This window comes from Tiliqua scincoides, chromosome 2 (assembly GCF_035046505.1).
Source record: "Tiliqua scincoides isolate rTilSci1 chromosome 2, rTilSci1.hap2, whole genome shotgun sequence".
In the NCBI taxonomy this organism is placed as follows: domain Eukaryota; kingdom Metazoa; phylum Chordata; class Lepidosauria; order Squamata; family Scincidae; genus Tiliqua; species Tiliqua scincoides.
In genome coordinates, this window is record NC_089822.1 from 229,174,596 (window position 1) to 229,181,461 (window position 6,866).

The window sequence follows — 6,866 nt, forward strand, 5'->3', positions numbered from 1 at the left end:
CAGCTACTGTTCTGATTTCTCCCTCTACTAGTCTTCTAGTTGAATAAACAAAGTTTTCCAAAGTTAACAGATGGGAGGACTACAAAAGTCCAATTGTTCACCTGCAGCCTGATTGGTACAGTCCTTTCTACCACATTACTAAATTGCAGGTGCAAACCAAGTCCAAAAATCAAAGCAATCCCTTTCCAAACAGTCTCCTTACGTCCTTGAACCTTTTGCTGTCCTAACCATACTCCTCTCATTAAAGCTTCTGCAAGTCCACCCAGGCATTGTCCTTCTCATTCAAGCTCCTGTTTCCAGCACACTCAGGTTGCTATCCAATACATGCTTTCCTGGAAGCAAGCCCCACTGTACACAATGGAGCTGACTTCTGAGTAGATTTGCATAGGCTTGCACTGTCAGACACATGCCCAAGAAGAGTCTTCAAACATATGCATGCGTCAAGATGTGTCTGAAGAGACCTTTAGCTGTGGAAAGGCACATTAAGGGCACAATCTTGACACTTTCTTGGGCCAGTGCAAGTCCCTTGTGCAGACCTAGAGGTGCCACAAAAGTGCTGAAAGGTACTTTTGCACCACCTCAGGAGTCAGGAGGCCGAATCTGGTACCATTTTGTTGGGAGAGTGAGGAGTTAACGCTGGCCAAGTCAGGCCGGCATGGGGGTTTGGGGAGGGTAGGGAGAGGGTGAAACAGGGGCATATCAGGGAAGGGGAAGGTGAGCAGCAGGCTGGCCTGTGGATGGCCTGGAGCCAGGTGGGTGGGTGGAGGACTGGAGCCAGGATCCAGCACTTAAGCTGGATCCTAACCCCACACCCAAGCAACCCAGTGCAGTATCGAGCTGCTTGGATCTGCTCCACCAATATAGGTGGTGCAGATCCGAGTAGTCCCATTGGAGCTGCTACTGCATTACCCAGGGTAATTAATTAATTACCCTTGCCCCAGGCTGAGTCGAGACCAGATCCAACCCAACTTTTGTTTCCTTGCTTGGGAATAAACCTTTGTTGCCCTGCTTGGTCTACTTGAACCAATTTTGCTGGTGCACTTTGAATAGATTTGGAAAGGCGGATTGAGGCTGGTTAGGGGGATAGGACATTGGCGCTGCTGCCAATAACATCCCCTTCCCAACCTCAACACACACACACCTCCCTGTCCCAGTCCCTGTCCCCTTCCTTGCCCTGTTCCGCCCACCCCTGTCCACCTCTCCATGCCAATTTACTGTCACCTTTTGTGATAGTAAAAGCACCCTATACTGCTGGAACACAAGTTGTGGTGGTGCAGCAGGCTCATAGAATTGGGTTCTGATTCACATTCCACAATGCTCCAAGTTAGTGTTGGGAGGGGGAAAAATAGGAACATATACACACTCATACAACACAAACACACTTGCATACAAAAGATCATATTACCTATTATTGTCCACTCAGATGGAACCCTGGCAATGCAATCTGTAGATCAAGAACGAAAGGAAATGTGAATGGAGAAAGAGAAACTCCCTATACAATGTAAATGGAGAGAAACTTTCTGTGCAATAGAAATGCCAAGATGGATTGCTCCCTTTGCTGCCAAATGATCCTTTCAAGGGACTTTTCTTGCGGACTGTAAAAGCACTTTCCTACCTAAGTGAGCTGCAGAGTGTGAGGTCCAGCACTTCCGAGCAGGTTAACTCATTCTTGATAAAGATTAAACCACAGAAAGATGTTCAGCTTGAACTTCATTCAAACTTCACGTGTCCATTCAGAGAAAGTTTCCACACCACTTTGGAGCAGGATCCACCTGTAGTTTTCAGAGAATCCCCATTGTGCTAGTTATAACTGTTCAATCAACAGATGAAAGAAATTCCAAAAATAAATAAATAATAATAATCATCCTTTAATGATTCTGTCATCATTTCTTATCTCGCTCTGGACACAAATTGAACGGAAGGAAAATCAAAGTCACTCAAATTTAATCTAAATACTCAATCTTGCAACCTGCAGCAAGAGACAAATTTCTTCTTGGTTTGCCAGGAGCAGAATGACACAGGGAGGCCGGTCCTTCGCAGAGCAGCACTTCAGGGCCTTCCCCGCGTCAAAACAACCAATTGTTGTTCAGGATGTCCCACACCTAGACCAGTCACACATTTAGGGTAACATCACTTTCACCATATTCGTGAAAGGCAGAGTGATGGTCTTATCTTTCTAGCTGGTAGCAAGAAGACCAACACTATTTTGTTTTTTTAGCTTTTATTGACTTTAACTTTTAACTCGTTAAGACCACGTTGCAAGTTTGCTTTCCAGCTTAAACGCAGATTCCACTGAGGATAAAATATTTACATTTGAGGTGAGAGCTGAGCATCTCCTGTTTTCCTCCTGCCAGGCTATAGAATATGGTAGATTCGTGTAAAACAGTGGGTCTCTAACGTTTTAGCATCAGGACTCACTTTTTAGAATGACAATATGTCAGGACCCACTGGAAGTGAAAAACATTAACCTGGAAGTGATAACATTAACCTGGAAGTGATGTCATGGCTGGAAGTGCCATCATCAATTTAGGTTTCAAACCTAATCCGCAATCAGCCAAAGGTCCAATTACACAGCATGTTTGCACTGTTATTTTGCATAGCTTGGAGTCAGCCGCGGACCCCTGCAGCCCCATGCCCAGGGCAAAGCTCTGCGATGGTGCCCCCCGTGGGCTATCACCACCCCCTACTCACCAGAGGCTCATAGAGCCTCGCGCAACCTCCTCCCACGCCAGGGAAACCTCTATCAGGTTCCCCGGCGCTGTAAACCGTGCTTCTGGCAAACCGGAAGCATAGTTTCTGCCCCCGTTGGCAGTCTCAGAGAGGCTTCCGCAGGGTCATAGTGACCTGTGCCTGGGGCATTTGCCCCAGGGAAGTCTATGGCAGGCACACAACTGCTTGGAATTCAAACATGCTAGCTTGGATGTCAAAGGAGAACACAGTCTTGGATCCTTCTCCAACCATGCAGCCCTTCCCCCTTTGCAGCATCCCATCTTCCAACCTATTCAGGGCAAAGCACCATGCCTCTCTCCCACCAGGAGCTTGTCCTGCCCAGCAGCTCTATAATCTGTTATTTTCAATGGTAGTTGAGCTAGCTGCTACGTGACTCATCTGAAATTGGCTTGTGACCTACCTAGTGGGTCCCGGTCCACAGTTTAAGAAACACTGATGTAAAATATTGTGGTTTCTCTCTCTCTTTGTCTCAGACTGAGGGAATGGTGAGGGATATCATCTCTTTTGGTTTCCCAACATACAATTGTATTAGAAGATGTTGCTTTTTTCTTTATATTCCACTTTCATTCTTAAATTACTGAGGTTTGAACTATCAGTCTATAGAAAACCACATACAGTCTTAACTTGTACTTAAATGTTTGGGATAGTTCCTGGTTCTGGAATTGTTTTTGATTCAGGACATTATGGACATTATCCTTCCAAAGAAGAATCTCCTAGACTTCCTGCACCTCTTTAAGTGGCCACTTTACAGCCTCCTTAAAGATAGGGCCTTGAAAGAACCGGTTGTATGCCATAAAAGACAGCCCAACACTATCCCACATGTCTCCCCAACAAAGGGTCTCTGCAGAAGGGATATGCATTTCCCCATCAGGCAAATGTACTATCACAAGAATAATTTTATTTTTCCCACAGCCAGTCTCTCAGCTATGTTTCTGACAGCACTGCATAATATGATTGCCCAAGCGTTTTAAGCACCTATTGAACAGTGTCCATGACTCATACTTACATATATAGGATACTGAAGGGGAAAAAGGGAAAAGCACTGTCAAATGCAAGAGAAAGTGCTGAAAGCCTTATCATGTGATTGTCACATTTCATCTTGCATTTGACTTTACTATTTTCCTTTTTTTCTTATTTTCCTCCATCATTTCATGCATCTAGTGAAATCTTATAAGGAATAGTTAAAACAGCTTGCTTTGTTTAACCTGGAAAAGAGAAGACTAAGGGGAGATGTGCTAGCCAACTTCAAATGCCATCTTGACTCTCTGTGGCTCCTGAGGGCAGAACCTAAAAGACCAAGTTGAAACTACAGAGGAGCAGATTTAGGCATGAGGAAGAATTTCCTAACAGGGATTTGCAGCATGGGTAACAGCCTATCCTCCATACCTTCTTTACCCAGGCTTCGCGCACTGGAGAAGACACTCCAACTTCGCCATACGGCATCGGCACAACACGGGAAGCAGCAATTACCGGTTATAAGTCTTCACTCGATTGGCGTAAAGCGTGACACCAGGGGCTGCTTTTGACGGTGGGCAAAGAAGGAAGGCCCATAGCCAGGGAGACAGACCAGGGACAGACTGCACTTGCTCCCAGTGTGGAAGGGATTGTCACTCCCAAATTGGCATAAGAACATAAGAACATAACATAAGAACATAAGAACATAAGAACAGCCCCACTGGATCAGGCCATAGGCCCATCTAGTCCAGCTTCCTGTATCTCACAGCGGCCCACCAAATGCCCCAGGGAGCACACCAGATAACAAGAGACCTCATCCTGGTGCCCTCCCCTACATCTGGCATTCTGACTTAACCCATTTCTAAAATCAGGAGGTTGCGCATACATATCATGGCTTGTACCCCATAATGGATTTTTCCTTCAGAAACTTGTCCAATCCCCTTTTAAAGGCGTCTAGGCTAGACGCCAGCACCACATCCTGTGGCAAGGAGTTCCACAGACCAACCACACGCTGAGTAAAGAAATATTTTCTTTTGTCTGTCCTAACCCGCCCAACACTCAATTTTAGTGGATGTCCCCTGGTTCTGGTATTATGTGAGAGTGTAAAGAGCATCTCCCTATCCACTCTGTCCATTCCCTGCATAATTTTGTATGTCTCAATCATGTCCCCCCTCAAGCGTCTCTTTTCTAGGCTGAAGAGGCCCAAACGCCGTAGCCTTTCCTCATAAGGAAGGTGCCCCAGCCCCGTAATCATTTTAGTTGCTCTCTTTTGCACCTTTTCCATTTCCACTATGTCTTTTTTGAGATGCAGCGACCAGAACTGGACACAATACTCCAGGTGTGGCCTTACCATAGATTTGTACAACGGCATTATAATACTAGCCGTTTTGTTCTCAATACCCTTCCTAATGATCCCAAGCATAGAATTGGCCTTCTTTACTGCCGCCGCACATTGGGTCGACACTTTCATCGACCTGTCCACCACCACCCCAAGATCTCTCTCCTGATCTGTCACAGACAGTTCAGAACCCATCAGCCTATATCTAAAGTTTTGAATTTTTGCCCCAATGTGCATGACTTTACACTTACTGACATTGAAGCGCATCTGCCATTTTGCTGCCCATTCTGCCAGTCTGGAGAGATCCTTCTGGAGCTCCTCACAATCACTTCTGGTCTTTACCACTTGGAAAAGTTTGGTGTCGTCTGCAAACTTAGCCACTTCACTGCTCAACCCTGTCTCCAGGTCATTTATGAAGAGGTTGAAAAGCACCGGTCCCAGGACAGATCCTTGGGGCACACCGCTTTTCACCTCTCTCCATTGTGAAAATTGCCCATTGACACCCACTCTCTGCTTCCTGGCCTCCAACCAGTTCTCAATCCACGAGAGGACCTGTCCTCTAATTCCCTGATTGTGGAGTTTTTTCAGTAGCCTTTGGTGAGGGACCGTGTCAAACGCCTTCTGAAAGTCCAGATATATAATGTCCACGGGTTCTCCCGCATCCACATGCCTGTTGACCTTTTCAAAGAATTCTATAAGGTTCGTGAGGCAAGACTTACCCTTACAGAAGCCATGCTGACTCTCCCTCAGCAAGGCCTGTTCGTCTATGTGTTTTGAGATCCTATCTTTGATGAGGCATTCCACCATCTTACCCGGTGTGGCCTTTTCAGCCACACTAGACGCTGTTCCAGAACCACCATCCAGAGCGTGATACCATAGTCTTCCGAGACTGAAGGTTGCCAACAACACAGGAACAGTCTACCTTGTGCAATTGCCGGCTTTCCCTCAGTGGAGGTTTTCAAACAGAGGCTGAACAGTCACTTGTCAATGCACCAGTTGCCTGCACTGATCAAGGGGTTAGACTAGATTACCTCCAAGACCCCTTCCAACTCTAACAGTGTAATCCTATACATGTTTACTCAGAAATAAGGCTCACTGTGTTCACTGGGGCTTACTCTGTGTGTATAAACTTGCAGCTGGAGAGTTTTTTATAATCCCAAAACCTTCACAATCTTAGTGCATGTATTCTGTCTGTTATTTTCTGGAACCAGGGGCACAACAAAGGTGTCTCTACCATGCCTAGACTGGAGCAGCACGTTTGTTATTAAAAAGAACTTCAGATTATTGAGGCATCTAGCAGACAGCAGCAGTGGCTATCTGCCTCATATCTCTAAATACATCTCCACTGATATAGAAGGAGAGCCTGACACCTATAAATTTGTTGCCATTTCTGTCAGACATGCTTTCATAAGTGCTGAACATCACTCAGAAATGTGTAAAGCAAATGTAAGCCTACCAACTAGTGTGTGTGTATTTGTCTCAAGAAAATGTGCACACACTTTATAGTGCCAAGTTTATTATGCTATAATTCATGTGTATTCTGCATATCATATACACAGACACAGTTGCTTGACCAAAAATTGATTGATTAATTAATTCGTGCTCAAAATGCAAGTGCTCAAAATGTTCTCCTTTGGCATCTATACACTGCAGACATCACTATGACTGAGGGATCTGCAGATACTCACTGAGTGTGCTGGGGTGGTTCTGCACATCTCTCCAATTGCTTTCTGAATCATGCCTGGATTGAGGGGTTTAGTCCCATGCATTCTACCTTCTGCATTGCTAGAGCCCACCATTGCAGTGATGACTCTGACTTACAGATATAATGTGGTACTATATG